Genomic DNA, 22,648 nt, shown 5'->3' with positions numbered 1-22,648 from the left:
TTGTTTTAACTGTAAGCACCCTGTCTACTTTGTCTCTAGGGAAGAACTGAGATCACAGCAAGCCTGGCAGATGAGGAAACTGAGCCTAAGTGCCGGAGCCAGAGATTGACGTCTGAATCTCATCTCTGCCACTTCCACACTGTGGCCTCAGCAAGTGATTTAACCTCTCAGAGCCTTGCTTTCTTCATCTGTGAAATGGTGACACTATTGTCTACCTCACAGGCTCCCCTGAGGACTGGATAAGGTAAAGAACAATGCATGGGGTTTGGTGTACAGGAGGTGCACACTTAACGGAAGCTATGAACTTTACTGAATGAAGGACTACAGCCAAAGGACATGGGAGGTTAGGTGGCCAGCACTCACGGATGCCCAGGGACCAGCCTGAGCCTCCTCTTGCATTTTTTGTGTCCCCAGGAAGATGGGACCAAACACCAAGCTAGTCTCTGCAAGCCTTCCATTACCATCCCAGCCTCTGTTCTTGGGATAGGAAATTTAGCAAGGTTTCACTAAAGGACTTAGCTTTGGACTGATAAAGTAGCCACACCCGTGTACAGACAAGGATGGCTGTTCTCCAACTGGCTGCCAGTCCTGGCAGATGGGGAGCAGGCTTTTTTATAGGGGAGCAGAAAACTTAGTGGAATAGGAGATGGTGGGGAACCCCCAAGAGGCCTGGGCTGGCTGTGAGACCCCTTAGCACACCCCTGCACTCCAGCAGGGCAGCCGGGTTCTACCAGGGCCTGCTAGCCTTTGCTCAGGCAGGCCTCCCAGCTGGAGTGCCTTTATGCTGACCTGCCCGCCTCACATGGGACAGGAGAGGGGCTGCCATTCCGTTCCTTTGAATGGGAAACCGTGAACAGTTGGAGAGGAACTCTGAGATGAGCCCACACACACGGCATGCAGGAGAAACCTTCCTTCGGGGGTCTCTAGGCCTGATCTTAGGGGCTAAGTCCCCACACTGGGAAAGTCTGGGAGAATCTCAAACTGGCCAAACCCTGAAAGCTGCTGCCTCCTGGCCTCTCCTTCTCTGGGTCTCTACTGTGCCAGAAGAATGTAGTTCAGCCAGGTGGGGCCACGGGCCAGGGTGCAGCCCTCTCCAGGAGGCCAAGACCGGGGAAGAACAGAAATGCCACCCGTCACAGCAGTCACCCTGTTGTCCAGTGGGCCTCGGTAAGGACAGCAGCCCAGGGCTGAGCAGAGAGAGGGCATCACTGAGGAGGCCTGGTTAGCTCAAGGCAGGGGAGGGCGACCCCACAGCCCAGGTGGGGAAGGGAGACCTCTAGAGGGAAAGCTCAGACCCAGGAGTCAGACCCTCTCTCCTTTCAGGCCAAGCACAATATGCAGCAGTTTGGCCAATTTCAAAGCCCTCACTAACTGACCCTAATTGAGGCTTCCCAATGCCGGCCCTGGAAGATGGAAGCATGGAGATAGAACCAGAAAGTGAGACACAGACTGAGACACACACACACACTGAGAAAAACAGAATGAGAGGTGGAGACAGAGGGTGGGATGGGAAGACCGGGGAGAGGGGGGCCTTAGCCTCTAGGAGGGGGCTGAGCCTGGCTGAGAGCAGCAGGAAGTGACAGGCACTCCCAGGCCACTGCTGTCCCCAGGGTGACCAGGCCACAATGGCCTCCTTAATGAGAGTGGATAACAAGCTCATTAGGGCCAGAGCAGACCAGCTGCACACAATTAGGATGTTAATAAAAGTCTTCTGAGGTCACAGCTCAGCCTAGGACAAAACAGCTGGTGGGGAGGGAGGACCCTGCTCCTTCTCCCTTTGAAATCCTCCTGCCCTTTGAGATGCCATCCTCCACAAGGCCTTCCCTGACTCTCCCCACCCTCCTGGCCCTGCTTACTGCAAGATTCAGCCCACGGGCACTTCTTGGCCCCTCTTCCAAGAGACTTCCGTTGGATCCTGGCTTCACCACCGACTTGCTGGGGAACCTGAAATAGGTTGCAGGCACCCCTTGAGCCTCACCATTCCAGGATAAGATGATTTGCCTACAGGGTCACCTGGCATCAGGGACATCTGGTGTACTCAATAACCAAGTGTTTGCTGCGCACCTGGTATGTGGTAGGACCTTCCCAGGCACGGGGATGCTCCAGAGAGACATAGTGTCAGGGTCATGCTCTCCATCCCCAGCATTCCCTGCATGGTACACAGGGTGGGCGCAATCACAACGTGTGTCCTGGCACTGAGGCCATCAAGAGGCCAGGCTTCCACCTACCAGCCCCGGGTGTGAACCTGAGGACACTAGGCAGGATGAGACTCAGAGTTTGGAGTTGGGAAGAATGTGGCGGCCTTTGGGTGACTCCCAGGCCTCTCCTTTTCTTTCCCTCCAGGTCCTTCTTATGGTCTGACACCAGCTGATCTGGAGCAGAGCACCTGTGGAGCACTCCCATATGCCCAGGTCTCTGAAGGGCTTCTGTGTCCTGGTAGAAGGGTGGGTGATGGACTAGGGAGAGCAGAGGCATAGCCCCGGGCCTCAGTCATGCCTCCCTTCATGACATATGCCCTGGCTCAGACTTAGGCCCCTTTGGTAATGTCCCGGCACTCCTGTGTTCTTTCCTTGGTGTAGCTTGGAGGAGGGGATGGGGTGAGAATTTGTGAGCACCAAATGGTGGAGTGGGGAGATTCTGAGAGGAGGAAGGGGACTGAAGGGGGCCGGGCCAGGCCCATGTACCCGTGCTGCTCAGCTGGCCACACCATGCCTAGCACAAGGCTGGGCCCTAAAGCGCTGCTTCTGCCTTGGGCCCAGCCTGACCCCTTTCCCATGACCTTGAGGCAGATCTGGGGCTTCTACCTGACAAGGAACAGAGACGATGGAAACTTAGGCCCAGGTTTGTGCTATGCCTTTAAGAACAACGAAAGGCAGCCCGCGCTCAGCCAGGCCTCCCCTGGTCAGAAGGCTCCGTTACGGAGGCCTCCTGCCAAGAAACACTCCAGCTCACAGCACGCGGCCTCCACAGTCCAAAGCAAACAGGAGTAGGTGAGAGGCTCCCCAGTCTCTCCCGATGCACCCCCACAACTGGCCTTTCTGCCTGACCTATTCTTTTGCTCCCATCTCTGGCACCAACCCTGCTCTCTGTTGCCCATCGCCTCCCCTTCCCCCAGATGGGGCTCTCAGGCTACCAGGGCCCCAGAATCTTCCCTGGGCGCCTGAGGCCTGGATTCCAAGACCATTAGCACAGGCTGCTACGCCACGGTTTGGAGGGCTCCAGGGAGTCCACGGCAAGAAGACAGCAAGACCTGGGCTGCCTCCACCCTTCCCCCAACTTGGCTCTGGCCTGCCCACCTCACTGGGTCTGCGCAGGCTGAGGCCAGGGGACAGGCACCCGGGAGGAGGCCTGGCGAACAAGCATTTGCAGCAGAGACGAGACACGTGGTAAGATGACAGGTAGAGGAGAAGCATGGTTTTAAGCAATAGGCTCTAGAACCAGGTGCCTGGATTTCAATCCCAGCTCTGCTACTTACTAGCTAGCTGCATGAATTCAGGCAGTTGCCTCAATTTCCTCATCTATAAAGTGGACCTATAACAGCACCGACATCTCACAGTGTTATAATGGGAAACCTTTCAGAACAGAGCCTGGTTCCTAGCAAGGTCATCAAAGAGCTATTATTGAAGTTTAAGTGCAAACCACAGGGAATTTTAAAGAAGGAATAAAGATCTCAGTGCCCCTCAATGACTGGTGCCAGGGCTGGGCAGCGTGGTGGGAGTATGTGTGGACAACCAAGAGGGCTCACGATGCGCCGTGGTGGGGACTTTTCCAGGTGACAATGAGGGGCACCCACCCTCCCCATCCCTGTCCTCTGTCTACCCCATTATAAAGCAGAGTGTGGAGGTGTGAGCCTGTGACCAGAGGTTCCCAAACAGGAGACGGCACCCGGAGGATAGAAAATGCAAAGGGGGTTTCCTGACATGATTGCAAATGGTGTGAATGGTTGGCAAGAGTCGGCTGCCCAGGTGAAGATGGGTGGGAGGGCAGCACTCGTGAAAGGAGGACAGAGACAAGGGAGGTGGGAGCCTCTAAGAATCATGCCAAGCGGATCCCTGAGAAAATGCTATGGGTAACAAACAGGGTGTTTCTCCTCATGTTCCAGGCAAGAGGAAAGAGTCAGAGAGGCTGTGGCACTGTGAGGCTGACTCGGACAGGTAGAGGTCTGCGGGGCCTGTGGCTCAGCGTTTTCTCTCAGGAGGAAGGGTGCTTAGACTGGTAAGTGCCAATAGGATGGTGGCAGGAAAATGGACTCAAGGCAGAGATGGAGGCAGCACTGAGGGGCCGCCTCTCTTGAGCTCTCATCAGCTGGCCGTGAGAAAAGGTCTGGAGAGCACTTGACAGAGAGCCTGCCAGGCCACCATCAGCAATCCTGGAAGACACGGAGGTGGGAGCAAGGCCAGAAGACACAGAACAGGCAAAGGTCCCAACTTTCAAAGAAGAAAATGAATTCCAGAGTAAAGATGAGCAACGTCAAGGCTGGTGCTCATCAAATGAAATGTGGATTCCTTGCGGGATGGCCAGAGAGCCTGGAACGGGGTTCCGAGGATTACCCAGCAGAGCCAAGCCAGAGACACCACAGGAAGGAAGGGGGCCAGACCACTGTGGGCTCTGATAAGGAGGAAGCTGCTGGCCTGGGGGCTGGGGACGTGTCACAGCTGAGCCGGCCAGTCTGGAGCTCTGAGGGTGCCCCTGGGGCCGCAGGACTGATGGCTGACCGCACGCAAAGAGGGCATGACATTCACTGGTTACAACCCGGAGCAGGGCTTCTACTGGGACCCAGTCCTGCTGGATGTTTTAATTAATTCCAGAATGAGGACAGAGGCATTGTCCTGGTGGTACCATCATATTTACCAAAGCTGTGCCAGAATCAGGAGACAAAAAAGCAAAAAAAAGAGAGGTCTGAGCATAAGGTAATGACAGGTCAAATCTGACACAATGAAGAGTATTAAATGGAGAGACAAAAGGCTTAATACAGTGATCTTATAATTTACTGTCTGAACTTTTTGGCGTGAATGGTGGGTGCAATTCATAATTAGGCCAAAATATTAGGTGACGACTGGGAGTGTCTTGCACAGTTAGGTTGTATGGGTCACCCTGCTTGGCAGAGGATAGAAAAGGTCCTGGAGTTCGGGGGATTGTAATTCACTATGTCACTGTCATCCCCCACCACCCGCCTCTGAAATGTTAGGCTACATTGGGAAATACCTGGACTGGGTACCTTATGCAAGGTACCTGGCTAAGAAGGGACAGTGCTAGGATTAGCACCCAGGTCTGACTCCCAGTATAGCAAGCCCTCATCTCTCCTTAAAGACAATTCTAGCTGTCTGTTTCTTTGCAGGAGACTAACACCACCTGCTCTTTCTGTTAATTCTCCAAATATCCATCTGACAGACAACCCAGGGAAACTAGTCCCTTCATTTGCTACTTTTCTATTCCATCAGCATCTACAAAGCAGATGCAATTCTCAGGAAAGTCCTGGGCATGACTTGTCCCCCACTTGCCCTGCCCTTTCAGAGGAGGGAGCCAACAGGTGGTTTCAGGCCCTGCCTCCAGGTTGCCTCTCCCTCACCCTCTCAGAGCCCACATGGCAGGACAAGGCAGGGGCACCCAGGCTGATAGAATTTTCTGGCACAAGATCTCACCCAAGGGCTCTGCCCAGAGAAAGGGACTTTGGATCAGCATTTCTCAAACCTCAGGTATTTCTACATCATGCATGGCTTTGCCACATCCTTGAACTACGCATACTGCAGTTCACATAGTAAATATATACTTAAAACAATCTGCCTTTTTTTTAACTTCAAGCAAATAATTTGTTTAGGAAACTTCAGATAGCCACCATGAATAATAAACAGGACCACCAGCCCCAAGCATTAAATTACAGAGGACAAAGCATCATAGTCAATTAGAGCTGTGCTGAGATGAAAGGGACTGTGCCTGTAGCCTGCTCCCTCTTTGTTACAAAGGGAGATTTATTCCAGAGGTCAAACACAGTCGACCATCAGAGTGAAATAAATCAGAGGGCTTGGAAGAGAATGGAAAACAGGGCACACTTTTCTCACTGTGTGTTGCAAAAGTATTCGGAGCTTCACTGTGTGTTGCAAAAGTATTCGGAGCTGCCTCCTGGTGCCGTCGGAAATCATCCTGTGTACCATGTGTTGCATGGATGACGTTTTAAGGAAAACAGCTTTGGACCAGAATGATACTTGGTCTTTCAAAATGGCCGAAGAAAGAGGCTGAAGTGTCTTCATTAGTGAGATGAGTATATTAAATATGCTAACCAGGGCTGTGGTGAGAAATCAAAGAGGGAAGAATGGAGAGCACCTAGGCTGTGTCTGGTGCCTTACGGGTATTTCTAGTCTGGAGAGAAGAGAGGAGGGAACCCTTTGCAGCTGTTACCACTCATTTGAAATGTAAGGGGTTATAACCCTTATTCTTTTAACTAGTTTACTCCAGTACCTGAGAAGTATGCATGTATGAGTTTGTATATCTTTTCCTTTTTCTCTCTTTGCTATAAAAATGGAGGCTTCTTGGCCCCAGAATGGAGTTGGTTTCAACCAAAAGCCTTAGGCTGACAACCATCCCCTCCCTTCCAGCTGAGTGCAGCCCCTCTTCAATCGGGGCAAAAATAAAATGGGTGCAATTTCAACTTTAAAGACCATCTCCATAAACAAACAAACCCACTCCACAATTTGTCCAAGGCATTCCTCCCTCCAAACCCTCCTCATTTAATTTCTGGGGAATTTTAAATAGAGGCCTTGCAAAATTCTGTACCGCCTGACGTCAACAGCTCTCTGACAGCGTGGATTCTTCTATGCGGTGTGGGGAGCAGCCACCACGAATGCTGATGCTTTTCCAGGCTCCTTTCCCAGTTGGAATTTGGGAGCCACTGGTGTCATTCTAGGAGACTGCGGTAGAGGGAGGGTACCCAGAATTGTCCCACTTGGGGTCCTGTAACTTACTATAGAGGACCAAACCTCAGGCATTATAGAGTACCAGGCATCCAGTTAAGCTATCCAAGTAGCACCTGTACCAGTGTTTTCTTTAAAAAAAAGCTTAAATACTTTCATACTTCATTTCAAAAAGACATTTTCCTATGCTACATCATTTGGCATAAATAGAAGATAAGTGGAAAAATACATATACTGAAACAGCAATGCTATTCTAGCAAGATGTTAAGGCAATTCTAGAAAGACACTGAGGCTGGGGCAAGATTTCCTCTAGGTCAAACAAAATCAGCTATGTTAACAACGCAGGAGCCCCAGACAGAACCTTTCCCCTTGACCCAAAGTGGAGAGAAAGCGAACCAACAGGAAATAACCCTCTCGTGATGGGATTCAATGCCAATTAATGCTGTGTCCACCACACATTTGTCTGACCTACTCTTTGGGAAACACTGATCTTACAGAAGGATCCTTGGTTAAGAACATGCAACCCCTTGATTCAAATCCAAGGTTAGCCACTAGCAAGCTTTGAGGTCTTGTGCAGACCACTTGCCCTTCTGTAACTCGGTTTCTCCTTCTGAAAAATGTAAACAAAATCACCTGCCCTACTTACCCCTATAGTTACTCTGAGATAACAGATGGGACAATGCTTTGAAAAGTCTCTGGGTTGTCAGTGGATGGGAATCAAGGAGTTATTCTGAATGATTTCAGGAACCTGATGGACTCCTAACTTTCCATGGATACAACTTACTGCTCTGACTGGATGGTGGCCCACCCCTGTCTATTAGAGAAAGGAGAATGAATATGCCACTTGACAGTGTTCTTTTGGTTAGCCTTCCTACTAGCCACATGGGTTTCAAAACATCATCCCAATTTCACAGATATGGAAACAGAGAAGCAAAATGGCCAAATAACAGCTACTTAGCAACAGAGTGGGATTTGAACACAAGCCTTTTATGGGGCCTGGGGGTAAATGTCCTCTATCTTGCTTTTTTGTGCACACCCAGCAGGGCTCAGAAGCCCCCAGACACCTGGGTCTCTTGGATCCATCGCTGTGCCCGGGCCTCATCTTTCAAAGGCACCCCCTTTGCAATGCTCCTGTGACCCCCTGCCGGCTGGGATCTGCCCTCCTGTCCTCATGCTCCCCCGGCACCCTGACCTTAGGTTTGAGTTGGCTGAATCACGCAGCTAGACCAAGAGCTCTGAGAAGACAAGGGCCAACTCTGGCACCCTGTTGAGCCTTTCAAATGAAGGAGGAGCTCAGTAAGCAGCTGTTGAGAGGAAGCACCATGACAAATGGCACAGGTCTCCTCCGTCCCTGGCTCCTCCATCTACTGCACAGTCCCGCCTGCTCCCTTGTCTTCAGTATCTCTAAGTCCAGCTCCTGGGGTCAGTGCAGGGTCAGCGCTGGGCATCTGCCCTTCAGCTCACCTCCCTCTGGCACCAGGCCTTCTGCCCTGCTGGAATCAAGTGCAGCTAAGCAGCCCTTGGGCAGCATTCCCTTCTCTAGTCCCCAAATTCAGAAGGTAGCTTTGACTCAGCTCATCGAGAGGGATTTGCCCACAAGGACCTGCCAGGGTTTTTGTTGCTTGTTTATCTTGCCCAAGATCACCTAATAAGCTAATACTCCCACAAGCGAGCTCCTTCTCGCGGGCTGCTCATATGCCTGATTGGGCTATTTTCCTTTGGGCCTCTCCCCTCACAGGAACGGAAAAGAAAAGCTCAGGGAGGTCCCACACGCCAAGCACCAGGGACAAGCCCACGCCCTGGGTGAGGCTCCTGGAGGAATGCAGAGGGGTGCCAGCAGCAGCCCCTCCCCAAGCCCATTCACAAAGCAGCCCTACTGGCTGCTGCTGGCCTCCACTGGAACTCGGTTTCCCATACAGGGAACACAAACAAAGCCTTCCTCCTTGATGGGGGCAACTTGGGGCTTGGAACAGGTAGCCCCAGAGGCCTGCTGCCCCAATCCCCGGAGGGCGGATGGGGAGACAGCTACTCCAAAACAGCTTCCACCACATGGTGCCTGGGGAACCACAGAGGATTAACCAGAGGGCAGCAGAGTGTATGGGGAAGAAGGTGGCAAACCACCAAAACTCTCTGAGTCTCAGCTTTCTCATCTGTAAAGCGGAAGTCATGATACTTTATAGGGCAATCGTGGTGGTTACAGGAAAGAAGCTGTTAGGATCACTGTTCTATACACAGGTGTATTTTTTGCTTCAATAATCCCTTTCTTGCCTTTTCCATAGTTTCTGATATAATCCAGATAGCAGCAAATGTGTTTAACTTGAGCCTGAATTACCTTGATCCGGGGATAGCCATCCTGGAGCCCCAGCTGAGTCAGGAATAGGTCCTTTCTCCAGACTTTTCCACCTCTTCCCTTCCTGTCTCTCCTGCCTCTGGGCACCATCTAGTCTTCCTAGTTCCGAAGAGCTGGTCTACTACAGATCCTACCCCAAGCCAAGGAGGAGAGCTAACTTGAAACAGATACATCTGGGTACAGATGCCTCAGAGAACAACGGTCCAGGTTTCTCATGCTAGACTTGCCAGTTACACTGATTGTTCAGGTGGTATGACTGACACTCATGGGCACCAATCACTGATGGTGCTCTTCCCACCTCTATCTTGTCAATCTCTCATGCCACCCACCTCAAAACCCAAAGACAGTCACCACCCTGCCTCACCACCCACACAACAGCAACTGCAGTCCCCTTGGCTGGGTCAGAAGCAGGGAGGTGCTTCCCCATTAGACCATCAGCTCCAGGACGTGGGGATCAAGTCTTCTCTGCTCACTCTGTGCCTCAGTGCCTAGCACACAGCTGGAGATAAAAGCTGGGAGTGAATGAAGGCCATCTTCTGACCTCCAGCCTGACTACATGCTTGCTTGTTTGCTTGGTTTGTTTTTTTTTATTCGGAATGATGGACAACCCCACAATAGTCAGAAGGCAGATCCTAGTAGCTGATGATTGACAGAAGGGATGGGAAGTTGACACCCTAACTTGCCCTCCATTTCTCTATCATGTCCCAGCCTGTACTGGGTCATCCTACCACCTCAGGGCTTTTGGAAGATAGACTCTGTTCTAGAAGTGCTTCTAGAGTGGGGAGGCCTGGATGGAGTAAGACAGAAGTCTGGGGTCGGCCATGAAGATTCCCCCCTTTGAATGTCTTGGCAGTGACAGGCCCGTAACAACCCAGTTGAGTCCCAGCCCTCAGCCATGGCAGGCTACAACTTCACTCCCAAGGAAGTAAGCAATACCACCGGCTCTGGCTTCCCAGCGGATGTCTCCATCCCCGCTCTCGGTCCTGTTTAATTGATCAGAGTTCTGCCCAACCAGGCTCTGACTCCATCCAGCCTCCTCAGCCCTGAAATTACTTCTGGAAAGGAGTTTCTCATCACCCAAGACCCCAGGTAGTGGAATCGCCCCCGTGGAGGCTGAGAGAAAGGCAGGCCGGGCTCCTGGGGTCCAGAGACCTCCTTCCAGCTGCCACACCAGTGCCGGCAAGATGTTCTGGCCCCAACACTTGTGGAAGCCCTTTTAGTTCCATGGGGTGAGTTTGTGTCCAGCTCTGCGGTGAGGCCTGGGACCCAGGGCTGGGCTCAGAGGCAGAAGAATGGGGTTAAACACTTGTAAAGGAGGCCCTGAGGCAGGGGCCCTGCGTGCGAAGCCCCGATGGTGAAGCCAACCTCCTTCCTTTCCTCCAAGGAACAGTCAAAATCCTGCTGTGCTGGCAAGGAGGTCTACGCATTCGCAATCGCCAGCCCAGGTGCTGCTCCCATTGCCAATGCCAGGGGCAAGCACACCCCTCACAATGTCAGGACTCTGGGGAGCAGTATTATTTACACCAGAGTGTGAAGGAGTTGATCTGATGCCGGCCTAGGAGGTGCTGGTGGAGGAGGGGGAGGGGAGTGAGACGCAGGCCCCCCAGGGCTGGGTTGGGGCTAGGAGGGGTGAGAGCACTGTTATTTTGTTATCTTCATGGGCTGGTCTGGGTCTGCTCCAGGGTGCTATTTTCCTTGTATCCCCTCCTAACCTCCCCCCACCCCAGCTGGGCCTCACAGCGCTAGGCATATGGCCAACATGCAGAAACTGCCAGCTCGCATATGCAGAAGGGTCAGGACATTTGGTTGGTGGGCAAGATGGAGGTGAGGACACCATAGCTAGACAAGAAAGACTGGCAAAAATGGGCTTCTCCAGTTCACCCCAAGGAGGAATGCAGGCAGCAGATGGGCTGGGCAAACCCCTGCTCCGATACCAGCACAGGTTGACAGAACTCTTCCATGCTGGGCCTTTGAGACCCCTTGCTGGCTTGAATTTTGGCCTCTCTTTAAGTCCCAGAGCTATTGCTTTCACAGATCTTGCTTAACTTGAGAAGGACAGGGGAGGAGGGGCAAGGAAAACGGCATTCTTCCCCATCAAAGCCAAGAATCTAAAGTAATACTTCTGGTTGTAACTGATCCTGGCCTGTTTGTGATTATGGCCCCTTGCTTGCTTTCTGGCAGGGCAGCCCTGGAACTCGGCAGCATGGCTGATGGGGAGGGACACCCTTGCTCACTTGGATAATCCTGTCCCCATCTGACATGACCAAAAACGCCCGTTGGCCTTTCTGCTTTCAGCAGTTCTCCAGGGCAACTCTTCCAAACATTTATTTTAAAGAGGGGGAAAAGCTACCCCTCAGCCCTACCATGAAATTCTGCAACACTAATCATATTCCTTCTGCTACCAGCACCGTCCTGGAAAACAGAACAGTGCAGCAACCCCATTGGCTGATGCTAATTGAAGGAGCAAGGGAGGCTTGGGATTGGACCGTCTTCCTCTTTTGACTACTCCCTCTTTTAATAGGGTAGAATGTACATGCGTGGGCCACACACACACACACACACACACACACATAGTTTTTGCTGCCATCGCACAGAAGTGGCTTAGCAAAGCTCAGACTATTTCTCAGCTGTTCTTTCTCCAGAAATTTAATCTGCAAAGCATCTGGCCTCACAAAGCCATTCCAAAGGTGTCCGGGAGCCCATGGGCCCTGTGATCATCATCACAGCCCCAGGGACGGTTGCAGCCAGGGACTCATTTGGCTGCTGGGGAGAGCTGGCTGAAGGCTTGCCAGCTGACATGGTCAAATTCCCCTCGCTTGCTGCCCCTAAGCTGAAACTGGCTTTTTGTCAGAACCCCAGGGGTTGGAAGGGATCTTAGGAGCTCTGGAACTATGGAGATGAAAGGCCTGCCTCTTGCCCAGCTTGGTAAAGCAAGATGGTCAGGGGAATGGGGGAGCTTGGTATCTGAAAAGCAACTGTGGTCACTGTCTTCTTCACTCTTAATCACACCTCCATTCTACAGGTGAGGAAAGCTGATGCTCAGAGAGGTAAAGTGACTTGCCTGAGGCCACTGGTTAGTGGGTGGCTGAGCGTGGAACTTAGACTGATTGAGATTCTCTTATCCAAATATTCCTTCCACAGAGGCACTCTGCCACTCTGCCCATTGAGATGACCCCCTGAACACCATGCTAAGTGGCAATCCCTTGACTCAATGCCTTGAACTAGTAGGTGGCTGGAACTGGCATAAAGCCCTCTAGGACACAAAGAGGTCACTTGGCTAGGTGAGGCTTGGGAGAAGTCTGTAGTCACTGGTGCAGGTGCTGTGTAAGGCCCGAGTCCACAGGCCTTGCGTTCTGACGGTAGCAGATCAAAATCCTGCCACTATCAAAAGACGGTGAGCACAATGAACACAGAGAAGGCTGGGCCCTGTGAGGGTGCTGGGTACAAGTACAGAAAACAAACAAGAGAAGACAGAGTGCCTAGAAACACAGGACTGGAGGCCTGGCCCATCTCACAGCTACCTTATCACCTTCCCAGGGGAAGGGTGGAAAGAAGGGCCCAGGGAGGCAGAGCCCCTAGTCTCAGGGGACACCCACAGCTAGCTGGTGGTACAAGCTCTGCCTTGGCCCTGGGAAGTGGTGTTGCTCAATGAGGGAGTCTGCATTCTCAAGTTGGGGAGTCTGAAGATGATTTTGCAGGAGAGAGGTCACCACATTTGAAAAATGAGTCTGTTTGAAAGCAGGGGCCTGGAGGGATATGTGGGAAGTGCCTCTGAGTCTGGCGCCCACCCCCTGCTCTGCCTGTCTCTAGGCTGTAGTGTTGGCACCAGGCTGAGGGGCCCAGGGTTGGGGAGCCAAGGAGCCTGCTCACCTCCTCCCCTCCCCTGGAGGTGGGCTGGGCCTCAGTCAGGGACAGGTTGGGGGACACCCAGCCCCAAGTGGGCAGTGAGGCCTTAGTGGTGCACCACACAGTCCACAGCTGTGCGGCAGCCCTGCCCTGAATCGCTGTGTGACACTGGCCAAGTGGCCTCGTTTTCCTAGGCTCCGTTCCTCCTCTGACAAAGATCCGTTTGAGCAGATGGTAAAAACGTCTCCCTCAGCTTGGTGAGGACAACGGTGGAAAGCTCTCCTTCACCTGGAACATTCACACGACTCTTCCGTGGGAAAGAGTCAGTGTGCTTCCCTTCCCTTCCATATTTCCTCTGCCCTACCACTCAGCCAGGCCTTCAGCAGGACAAACCTTTGCTTTCCAGCTCTCTGTAGCTGGAGAACCACACAGCAGAGTACTCTGGGATTTGGCTTTCCAAAGAAGTAAAATCCACAAGGAAGAAAAATGCAAACATCCAGATTTCCAAACACGGGACAGATAGCATGTGTTGGAAGCCCACGGCCCATTTCCCAACTGTGCGACTTGGGGGCAGGCCACGCAACCACGCAGGGCTTCAATTTCTGCCTCATAAAGACACAATGCCAACATCTGCCCTTCCTATTACCAAGATATTTTATAAACTGCAGTGTTTTATATCTTGTAAAACAAAATATTCTGATTCAGAAGGAGGTCACTTGAAAAACGTCCTGAATCTCGTCCTAGCCAGCACGAGCAGGCACTCCCCAGGTGGCCTTACACTCTCCAGTGACCACCTCCCCTGCCTCCCCACCCCAGCAGAGTCCAAGAGAACACACATACAGACTGCAGACCTCTAGGCTTAGAAGGTCCCTGAAAACATAAGGATCAGGGACATGGTAACCCAAGGGTGGCCTGTGGCAATGCAGATGGGCCAGATCTAACAGGAGAGAGGGGTTTGCTATCACAGGACACCAGTCTGAAAGCCACTCGTGGTTCGCTCACTTTACGGCCAGTCCTTGGCAGACTCTTCCTCTGAGTTTGGCTTTCTCTTACCTCCCGTGGTGCCTGGGCCACTTCCCCACAATCCAGTCCAAATAAAGCTTAGGGGAGATAAATATGTTTTAGCATGTGCCCTAGGGGTGCCTGACTGAGAAGGGAAATGTAGAGCTGGGGCTGAGACAGTGAAAGGAAATACAAAACCCCCAGTCATTCCACGCAGAATATTTCAGACGTAGATAGAGCTGAGGCTTGGGGTGACATGAGCCATAAGCTTCCCTCCACGTCATGGGATTCAGCAGCTCAGCTCCCAGGATGGGGAGCCCTAGAGAGCTCTGCCTCCCGCCAGGCTTCCCAGGTCAGCACTGGGACCCAGAGCACGAGGTCATGGAATGTGAAAAGATGCTGAGAGAGAAGAAGGGGGTCACCTTGGGTAAACCCCACGGCCGCCAGAGTGGTTACTGAGAACCCAGCGGCGGAGCCGTGTAGTACCACATGGCCATGGATAATCTGGGGAGAGGACAAGGGGCAATTTCTCAACTCCAATTCTCTGAAGTCCTAACAAATTATATTCCCCAGAAAGTGCCATAATCACGGGGTGGAAAGCTGTTATATAAAACGGGAGGAAATGTTGTGTGGGGAGATCTCTTCCCTTCACTTCAGCCACAGAGGTGTGACCTGTCACTTCTACTGGTGACAAAGGTCATTATGTGTGTGGGTGTTGAGGCAGGTGGAGGGTCTCCAGTGTTGCCTATTCCCTGGGCACCTGGGCCAGGGTATATCTGGGCATCTGGGCCAGGGTATATCTGGGGAGGGGAGTAAGGTCACCTGTTGGCTACACTGCTCCCACTTGGTGTGTGGTGGCCGTTATGCCTAGAACAACATGCCTTGGCCTGGGACCACCTGGCCTCTCCTACTTCTCTGCTCTTACTCACCACCACTCTTTCCCAAACCATCTGGCCTCTGGTTCTTCCTCCATTCACCAAGCCCCATGGGTTCTCAACTTTACCAGCACCTCTTCAGAAAGGCCTCCCCTGGCCATACTCCACCACCTTCTCTCCCTGCTTATTTGCTATCATAATGCCCTGTTTATTTCCTGCATTGCACTTTTCAAAATCTGTAATTATTTCCCTGGTTAACTAGTGACTGTCTCTTCACTACATGTGAGCCCCGTGGAGGTGGGACTTCATTGGCCTCTGTCACCTCTGGGCCCCAGCCTGGCACTTAGTCAACTCATATGGATTTAGTGATGACTGGTCACCAGAAGACTGGCCTTCCAGGATTTGGTTCAACTGGCTCATTGGTGTTCAAAACGAGAAAAGCAGCATTTTGGAGATGCTCATGAACAGACTCAGTGCAAACTTGTTGACCCCCCAAAGGAAAGGCAGCCAGGTATTGCCCTAGGGCAGAGGCTGGGATGGGTAGCCTGGCATTGCTCTGGCACTTCAGCTGGATTTTCACCACTGAACCTCATCTTTTGCTCAGAAATGACTATTCAAAGAAAATGGTCCAGAGTCTGGGACATGATAGGTCCATAGGGCCAATGTGAGGCCAGCCATTCCATCCACCCAACCTGAGCAGGTGGAAGCAAGGTGGGGGGAGCACCCTGGTGCCCACTGCCCCACCCAGCCATCTGGCAGCTGGCTTCCAGACAGGAGGCTGGCGGTGCTCAGCACTGACAAGCACAACAGCCTGTGCAGATCTAGCTCAAGGAAAGAGCTATTTCTAGTACCTGGACACATTTCTAGTTCCCCTGCAACATTCCTCCTAGGAGCCAGGACCACTTGCTTTAAATGCCACGATTCTTAGGTCCCTCACCTTTCCATGATCCCATCCATTGCATCTCAAATCCCGCTTTCTTCATCAGTACACATCTGACTGAGGCAACCATACACCTGGCCTTGCTGTCTCAGTCCCAGCACTCCCCCTGGTAGTTCACTCACATGGAACTGGAACTCCTTCCCCAACCTATCTACCCCCTTCTCCCTCCACGGCTCAGCTCATTGCCTCCAACTCCTCCAGGCAGCTTTCCCCAGTGGTGCCACTCTCCCCTCCCACCCCCAGCACTTCAGCTCCGGGCCATGCATGCAACAGAGCCACTTGAGTTGCAGCCAGCATGAGGGCGTCACGGGTTGGCCTCTCTTCCTAGCTTTGCATGAAGCCCCCTGATCCCGTGAGATTACTGATCCTACAAGTCACCAGTGGGAATCTGACTTCTGTGTCCAACTTTTCTTCCTGTCATAGGCTACAGCAAGCGCAACTGCCCAAGCAAGGGCTCCAGGTGGGGCTGATTCGGGTCCCCAGCAGGGTCTCCAGGCTTCAGTGCCCAGTAGTAAGCTGGGACCCTGCAGGCCCTAGCCACCTCACAAGCCATCAGGGCTGAGAAAATCCTGACATCACCAATGCAATCCATTCTCTGGCCAGGTGGGGAAACTGAGGTCACCCGAGGGAAACCAGCCTGTTTGTGGGCCCCAAGGTCAACTGTGGCAGAACTGCCCCAGTCCAGTCGTCATACTAGCAAGTCACGTAAATGTGCCAGACTTTGCACTATGCACTGAATTCCTTTTGAATTAGCATATACCAAGCCTATACCTGTGGGTACAATTACCCCCATTTTACAGGTAAGGGAACTGATGCTTATAGAACCTAACTTTCCCAGGGTCATACTAGTAAGTATCAGATTGGGATGAAAAGCAGGCTTATCTAAGTCGGGGCCCCTATTTTTAGTTGCTAGGCTATCTTGCAATCTCATTCTCAAAATAATCTCTAGCCCAGGGTGAATAAAGCTGGCCCAAGGGGCCCAAGGCTGGATTAGGAAGCCCATTTTTGCTCCTGGATTTCTGCTCTATGGCCCTTTCCCTTCCAGCCAGCTTCATGAATTGGGTAACAACTACACATCAGAGACAGTCTTGGGCCAGATGGACTTTGGAATTGCTGATTTGGCTGACACAGCAGAAACTTACATGTGCTGTACTTAGGAAGAGAAGAGCTGTCAGAGACCAGGGCTTTCTGATGGCTGGGCAGGACCTCAGGGAGACCAGTCGCCACATGTAAATGTGGACTTGCTCATTGGAACCTAACTCCTAAAAGGCTATTGCAGAGTTAAGAGTGTTGGTTCACTTAGCTGCAAAGCAGATTGCAATAAACCTGTCTTTCTAGAAAAAGCCTATCCTGTCTTTATTGGATCTCTTTTTAAAGGTAGCTTAGCAATCTGAATTAGCAATCAGGTGGTTCCTTAGTAAGCACATAATTTAAGCAAAAGACACAGGAGATAGACAAGTCCATTTAAGACACTGGGAAGGCTGCAGAGCTACCCCAGCCTCACAATACAATCTAACCCTTAAATACCCAGAATGTGCACATCAATTAGTGTCCAAGCTCCACAAAGGCAGGAACCTCATAGGTATATACCCAGTCAGTACAAGGTCTGAGACAAAGGAGATGCTCAAAATTGTGAAATACACGAATGAGTGAATAAATGGATGGATACTATGTACACTGTATTTTCTCCTTGCAAAAAGCCTATTATAACCAGTTGTAATAATGTTCATGAAGAAATATCTAAGTAACAGAACAGATACATCCTCAATGTTAAGAAGATTCCAACTCACAAAGTATGGCTGAAAAATGCATTATCTTTGACAACACAAAGTCATCATTATGTCACATAAAGATATTTGTCAAATAATAAATCATTACATTTCATTTTTTAAAAAGCCCATATAGTATGTATCACTGTCCCCTTATACTGCAAGCAAACAGAAATTGAGTGATTCCTACTTAAATCACATAGTTGGTAGCATCTGATCTTAAACCTACTATTTAGATTCCTGAATCTTTGTTCTCTCCACCATACACAGCTGCTAAACAAGTAAAAGAGTTGCAGCCACCATGTTCTGGGTACCTTACCCCCACTACATCTCCTTTCTTTAAAACCTGCCCTCCAACAGACACTGCTGAAGAGGTTAGCTAGGTAGCCATGTTTATATCCCATGACACTTCTCTTGGACACAGCTGATTGGCCCAGGGCTGGACACCTGCTCTAATGTTGTTGCTCCACTGGCTGACCAGGAACCAATCAGATTCAGATTCAAACTTCAAATTTTGAACTCAGAGAACCAGAGGCCACTGTCAGTTGGTGGTGGTTATCTTGACTGAAAAGTCCTGCAGGGTCTGGTCCTGATAAACCGACAGCAAGTGAATAGGCTGCTGTTACAAGTGAACAGGAAGAGAAGGAAAGCTGGTGTGCAGTTAGCAGAAGATTACAGGTGGGCTTTAAATACACATGGTACCCAAGAGAGAAGCACAGACAAGCACAGCTGCTTCTCTGAGGCTCCCTGAGGCTGGGATTTATTTCTCTCCCTTGGGTTCAGCAAGGTGTTCCTTCATCCTTTCAATCACCTCTTGAGCAAATATGAGTGAATTTCTGTCCTCTGCTCAGGACTCAATTGGGACTAAAGCACTGACTTCAAAGGGGGCTGAAGATTCTCAAACTCCCCTTTTGCTTAGCTTTCTCACCTGCATAATTTCTAGCCTGGATGGACCAGTAGAGCTCAAAATTCCTTGCTGCCACAATTCTTTGATCTTAGTCCTTTAGCTGGCAGTGTACCTCCAAGGAAGTATAAGAACTCCCAGGAAGTACAAATGTTACCGTGCCAGTGCCAGGAAAGAAGCAAAGACTCAGAAGGAAAGCTGAGGAAAAGAATGAGCATCTGGTGACTCACATCCCCACATCCTCCCCTGGCCCCTAGTCCTGAGAGGAAGGAAACAGTTCTGGAAAATTGGAAGCAGTTTTGCTCAACACAGAAACCAGAGCAACTGGAACCCTGCCATCACCACTCTGCCAGAAGTTAGACCAGATCATCCTGCTGAAAGGTACAGCCAATGTGGTCTTTGAGGCATAAGAATATCCTACAAAGGAGGCATCTCAGGAACTGTTGTTTAATGTCCAGGGTGGAGAGGTTTCCAAGGACAAGACAACGGATGCTGCAAGCCCTACAGGTTGGGCAGAGCAAACAAGGCAGTTGAATCTTTCTGTTAGTTTTGTCCCTATTGATCAATAGAGAAACAGTCCTTTTCTGACTGGGCCCAGGTCCAATGCTTGATCAAAACGCTTTCCCTGGAGCCAGTTAGGTCCCACTTTGACTTCTACCTACATTCCCTAGAACAGGCTTGCCCTTGGTGCTAAGTACGTATTACCCACCTTAGATCCTCTCAGCCGTTGCTTGCCCCCAAGTTCAAAAAAACAATTAACTATCAATTTCCCACTACCAATTAACTATCAATTGACTACCATGCTGGAAGGTGGGACACAGAGACATCCTTCCGCAATGACATTCCAGGGAGCACTGCAGCCACCTCAACCAACCCATGTTTCTCTGCAGCATCACCAGCTCAATGATGATCCTACCTGGGATCAGTCCATTCTCACCCTCCTGCCATGTCCTAAATAGCTTAACCTCTTAGCCTGTTACTTCAGCCACAAAATGGTAAAAGTGCCTCCTACTGCTTAGGATTGTTCCCTGATTCCAGTAAAATGTTGCATATGAACTGCATGGCCTGGTACCTGGCATTTACTGACTCTGACTTGCCTTCCAGACACATCTCTCTTTAGACCAATGAAGATTACAGAGCACTGTCCATCCATACCTCCAAATGCTTGGTGGCTATGGTCCCAGCCAGAAGACTCTGATGAGCTGACAGAGCCAGAGGTAGCCGGTCCCTCTATGCACACTCTACTAGAGGGACTTCCAGCCAAGAGATAAGAGGACATAGGCAGAATCTTGGCTTCCAGTAGGCCTGGTTCTAACTGGGACCGCTGCCCCAACAATTCAAGTGGAAATGCCTCAACAAGCCCACCATGTCCCAAGGTCAAAGGCATCACAATTGGGTCTTTGTTTCAGGGTTCAAAAGCCTCACTCATCCCTTTTTCTGAAGCCAAACTGCAGGATGCACAACACGCCTCCCCTACCCCACTGTCAGACATCAGCCCAGCTTCCTTGAACTGGGAAACCACCCTCCCAAGGGCCCAAGGGCCTGTTGTTTGGCCCTCTTCATTTCTCCCCTCCACCCACTCAGTTTCTCTTGTTAAACTGGTCATACACTCCAGGTTTCTGAGGGCAAGATACTGTGGGTTTGCATGGCAGATGTAGCACTCTGAGGGCCCTGTGAAAACATCTGCTGCTGAGCAGCCATCTCCACCAAGGGTAAAGATACAAAGTCGCAGAGAAGTTGAAAAGTTATACTGTGAGAGGCTCTCTCTACCTGATACCCGGAGCCCTGGGGAGTCGGCCAGCCACGGAACTCAGACCTGGGAGAATTCTCAGGAAGGTTATCTGCTCTAGCTCCTACTTCCAAGTAGCCACCAGATTATCTCCATTTTACAGAAGGGATAACTGAGGCCCAGGGGGATTAAGGAACTTAAGTCACCCAGCCAGTAGGTGGGGGGCAGAATCCTGCTTCCAGGGACAACAGAGGGTCTGTGTGCCAGACTGGGCGGCCCTGGGGAGTTGGGCTGCCTGCCCTCCGAAATGGTCATAGGGACTCCTTAGGAGAGGTGGTGTGTCTACATCTTTTCCAGGCCTAACACAGAACCCGCCCCTCTGTCAGGGCTCTTCCTCCCCACTCCTAGGCAGGAGTCCCAGGATTCCTGGGTGTGGGATGGGAAGGCAGAGGACGCACACATCCCTGGGAATCAGGGAGTCTTAGAGCAGGCTCACTTCCACTTGGGTGGGGTCTTCTCTTCAGCCATCCTGGCCAGTGGCTGGTACCCAAAACATGGGGGCTCACTCCTCCTACTGGGTTACATAGATGTGTTGGTGACACAGGCAGGAGGGTCCCTAAGCCAGAACTCTACTTCTGAGCAGCCCTGACCTTATATGGAGAAGCAGACCCATCTCTCCTCAGAACAAGCTCCAAAACGAACACCTCTCTCCTTAGCTGGTCTCTCCCATTCCACTATTAAAGATCCCTTCTTTTGGGTCTTGAGGTATTTAGGGTTTCCACAGCCAGGCCCCTATGACAATGCCAGCTTCCTTTGGGGGAGGGAAGGTGGGGCTGGTACTGTGACAATGGTGAAGGCAAAGCTGTGCAGGTAGCAGACATGTGGGCACCAGGGTGAAGAGCCCAGGCTTTAGGCGAGGGGTGCGGCTCCACCAGGTGAGGACTGTCACTGCTGACCACCTGGGTGGTGCTTCAAGGCACAAGGGCAGAGCCTGCCCTGAGAGGGGAACAGGCTGTGAAGACCCCAGCCCCAGGAGGACCAGGAGCCAGGCCTATGCTGGCATCACAGCCCTGTTCTCCAGGAGCACAGTTCCTGACCCTCCTGCGGCAGGAGCCTGAGCTCACCTCGCTGAGGAGGCCTGCAGGGATTTCCTCAGCATCTCTACATCTACTTGCTGCCCAGAGGCACAGGAATCAAGGGCCCAGGAATGACCCCACTCTGTTCTGCATTTGCCCACAAGTGACTCACTTCACTTCAATCTGCCTCAGTTTACCTGTAGAATAGCGACAGTTGTCCTTTGGTCTGTCTTCTTTTCAGGGCTCAAAATATTGAAAAGGAACAGAGTGGGACAGGAAAAGGCGAGCCGGCCCCTCCCCTCTAGGCATATCCTCCAAATGCAGCCCAGAGAGGATCCTGTGCCCAGGGACCTTCCTCTGCAGTTAACTGAAACTGAAACAAAACACCCCAGGAACTGAGCCAAGTCCCAGCGGGAGGCAGGCAAACTGCAGATGGATGCCCTGGGCTGAGTCTGGCCCCTGGCCCTACACCTGGGGCTGATGGGCTTTGTTGCCCCCCGACCCCCCTGCAGAGACTTCTGCTGCCAAGGGCAACAAGGCACTTGGGTCCACTCAGTGAGAACCCTGGAACCAGCAGCCCCTGGAGAGCCATCCCCAAGGCCCCAGACAAGACAAAGCCTCAGCTCCCAGTGACAGGGCAGCTGCTGCAGGACCCTCCTTGGCCCCAGGACCTGGCTTCATCCCCCAGTCTGGGCCCTCTTCCCAGGTCCTGGCAGCCTTCAGCTCAGCAGGGGGCAGTCAGCTTACCATCCAGACATGAGGCAACCCTCACAGGCCTGGCCTTTCTTCAGACAACCCACCACGGGCCCAAGCACCTGGGACCCCATGGTGACGTCACGGCCTGCCTTCTCCACCAGCTAGCTGGGCTCTCCTGCCCGACGCAGAATACGGCCCCAACAGGGGATGCTGCTGTAAGATGTCCCTGAGCTGCAGCCACCTTCCCCGTGGGCTTCAGAGGGCCTGGGGACTCTGAACAGGGTGGGACAGATACATCCGCAGCTGCCACCCTAGCCTTGCATTTGCACGAGCTGGTTAATTACCCCGAGCTGGGGAGAAATTCTTCCACCACCAGGCAAACTGCTGGCCTCCAGCCCAAACCAACAGGGGGAAACTTCAGCCTCCTCAGCCTTCTCCCCAGCAGATGGAAATACCGTATAGCTGCAGAGGTGGGGGAGGAGGAAGGGAACAAAAACCAGCTGACCAAGAGCCAGGCTGGAACCCCAAGTGGCCGGCCAGCCATGCGGGACAC

At 51.8% G+C, this 22,648-nt stretch overlaps 1 protein-coding gene and 1 long non-coding RNA gene across 8 annotated transcripts in view; both read right to left on the bottom strand.

Moving 5' to 3' along the window:
- SH3PXD2A (SH3 and PX domains 2A) overlaps positions 1–22,648 on the bottom strand; it is a 221,233-nt gene that overhangs the window by 28,408 nt on the left and 170,177 nt on the right. The window lies entirely within an intron of this gene.
- On the bottom strand, positions 3,388–22,646 carry LOC140850358 (uncharacterized). Its single transcript, XR_012133048.1, has 2 exons — positions 21,597–22,646; positions 3,388–4,856 (listed from the first exon to the last, which is right to left on the bottom strand). It is a non-coding gene; the product is annotated as an uncharacterized lncRNA (long non-coding RNA).

The sequence above is a fragment of the Manis javanica genome, chromosome 7 (assembly GCF_040802235.1).
Source record: "Manis javanica isolate MJ-LG chromosome 7, MJ_LKY, whole genome shotgun sequence".
Taxonomy (NCBI): domain Eukaryota; kingdom Metazoa; phylum Chordata; class Mammalia; order Pholidota; family Manidae; genus Manis; species Manis javanica.
The sequence above is the reverse complement of the archived record's forward strand: the minus strand, read 5'-3'. Positions and strand labels throughout refer to the sequence as shown.